Source organism: Adiantum capillus-veneris, chromosome 1 (assembly GCF_014529385.1).
Source record: "Adiantum capillus-veneris isolate H3 chromosome 1, ASM1452938v2, whole genome shotgun sequence".
NCBI lineage: Eukaryota > Viridiplantae > Streptophyta > Polypodiopsida > Polypodiales > Pteridaceae > Adiantum > Adiantum capillus-veneris.
The window spans coordinates 26,966,763-26,969,503 of record NC_140931.1 but is presented as its reverse complement, the minus strand read 5'-3'; the positions used below and the strand labels follow the sequence as shown (position 1 = coordinate 26,969,503).

General features: G+C 51.8%; 1 pseudogene; it reads left to right on the top strand.

Annotated features, from left to right (window-relative positions):
* Positions 1 to 394: 394 nt before the first annotated feature.
* On the top strand, positions 395 to 2,239 carry LOC147464448 (sugar transport protein MST4 pseudogene; annotated as a pseudogene).
* Positions 2,240 to 2,741: the final 502 nt, after the last annotated feature.

Here is a 2,741-nt window from a genome sequence, read left to right as displayed (position 1 = left end):
AAAGCACGATAGCGGTCACATTAGTCGTGTCTCTCTCTCTCTCTAGATTGTTCCTACGATGGTAAAAGCTTCTCCTCCTCTCTTAGGTTTGTTCCTATGACGCTAAAAAACTTATGTTCTCTCTCTCTCTCTCTCTCTCTCTCTCTCATAACATGCTTTCTGCATATTGGGAATTCTTGAAAAATAGCTGGAAATGCGTAAAAGTATGGCGATGAAAAGTATTGGCGCGGATGCGAGGCGCGTAAATATTTCAAAAATGGAAAACTGCGCGTGTCCACAACGTCGTGGATTTTCCCTACACGCGCAGATGCTTTTGGAGGTTGTATAAAATGGTGCGAACATTGAAGCTAGGTACTATTCATTTTGCAGAGGATCATTGTCAGCTGAAGCAAAGTGCAGAGATCTATTAAGATGGTGATGGCAGCGCTGAGCATGGACGAGGCTGGACGTTATGACCAAGGGCGGCTGACATTGCACGTGGTATGGACGGCCGTCGTGGCTGCCTTCGGGGGGCTCATGTTCGGCTACGACATCGGCATCAGCGGAGGCGTGACAGCCATGGATGACTTTCTCACCCTCTTCTTCCCGCGCCTCCTGCGCCGCAAGAACCAGGCGCATGAGAGCGACTACTGCAAGTTCGACGATCACACGCTCCAGCTCTTCACGTCCTCTCTCTACCTGGCGGCCATGGCTGCCACTCTGGTGGCCGCTCACGTCACCCGCAAGCAGGGCCGCGTCCGCTCCATTTTGCTGGCCGGCGCATTCTTCATTTTGGGCGTCATTTTCAACTTCGCATCTGTGCACGTGGCCATGCTCATCGTGGGGCGCATGCTGCTGGGACTCGGTGTAGGCTTCGCCAACCAGGCCGTGCCACTGTATCTGTCAGAAGTAGCCCCCGCCCGCTGGCGTGGCGCCATGAACATCGGATTCCAGCTTTCCGTCACCATCGGCATCCTCGTCGCCAACCTCGTCAACTACTTCACCCAGAACATCCACCCCTGGGGCTGGCGCCTCTCTCTCGGACTCGCCGGCATCCCCGCCACCGTCATCTTCCTCGCAGGCCTCACTTTGAGCGACACCCCCAACAGCATCCTCGAGAGAGGGCTAGCCAGCGGCGATGGCGACGTTGCAGACGCCGCCGAGAAGCAGGCCTATGAAGTGCTGTGCAAGATCCGCGGCATTCCAGACGTGCGCGCAGAGCTCCATGCCATGAAGCAGGCAAGCCAGGCCTCGCAAGCGGTGCAAAGCCCGTGGAGAGCCATGTGGAAGAAGAATAAGCCTCAGCTGGCAGTGACGGTGGCGCTTCAAGTCTTCCAGCAGCTGACAGGCATTAACGCTATTATGTTTTATGCGCCTGTGCTTTTCCAGACAGTGGGCTTCAAGAGCGACGCCGCCCTCTACTCGGCCGCCATCACGGGGGGCATCAAGGTGCTGTCCACGCTTGTGTCGGTGGCACTGGTCGACAGGCTGGGCCGTAGAAAGCTGCTTCTGGAGGGCAGCGTGCAGATGTTGGTGGCACAAGTGGCCATCGGCGTTTTGCTTGGGACGTCGCTGAAGGCAGGGCAGGAGCCCTCAGGAGTAGTGGCTATCTGGATTATTGTGCTCACCTGCGTCTTCGTGCCGGGCTTCGCCTGGTCGTGGGGGCCCATGGGCTGGCTCATCCCAAGCGAGATCTTCCCCCTGGAGTCGCGCCCTGCAGGGCAGAGCGTGGCGGTGCTGGTGAACATGCTCTTCACCTTTTTGATAGCGCAGGCCTTCCTGTCCATGCTGTGCGCCATGCGCTTCGCCATCTACTTCTTCTTCGCCGCCTGGGTGCTGGTGATGGGCATTGCCGCCTTCTTCTTGCTGCCCGAGACCAAGGGCCTGCCCATCGAGGATGTGGACAGCGTCTGGAGAAACCATCGTGTCTGGAGGACACTTCTCCCACCCCTGACCGAGGCAGAGGCGCGCCAGCAGCACATGAGACAGATCATGTAGAAACTTTATCCTCACATATTGTCCCTCCCGAATCCCGATTGTAATATGGAGCTACGGCTTATTAAATACGGCGCACTGGTGATACACTCTCCATGAGTGCTACAAATTAACTTATTTCCAGAAAACCTATAAGTGCAAAAACTAAGAGGTTTTTGGCTTAATTTTGAAGGTATTTCGAAAAGAATACACTAAAATCTCCCAAAACTTGTAGGATTTTTCCACCTCCAAAGTTTATTTGTAAAGGTAAATTTCAAAATTTAAGGGTGTGATTACACAAAACCTAGGTTTTTTTTTAGCATTGCTCTCCATTTGTATACAGTTTCGCGTTCGTTGTAAATACGTTTCTTTCATTTCACAGCAGCATGGGTTTTCCAAAAGCAAAATATTGAAAAATTGAGCTAATTATTTATATTTTTACACTATTTTTGCCAAAATCTATGTGGGACCTTCCTTTTCCTCTTGCTCTCAAGCGGCAGATTTGAATTTCAAAGCGGCATCACTGTAAGCTGAGACACACTTTTCTCGAACACTGTTTCACGGCTCTAGCAAGGGGGGAGGGGTTGTTCTCATGTATATTGATGTCTTCTCCGCCCACAGTATGAACGCTCAAGAGTACCACCTGCACGACGAGCCACACTAACAAAGTTATAAATTTGAACACACAAGAGAGTACCACGAAGAGGCACAATTACAAAGTTATAAATAATATTTGTAATGAGTCAAACAAAACGAATGTCTTGAATCTAGTCTTTGCTCTTTGTCAT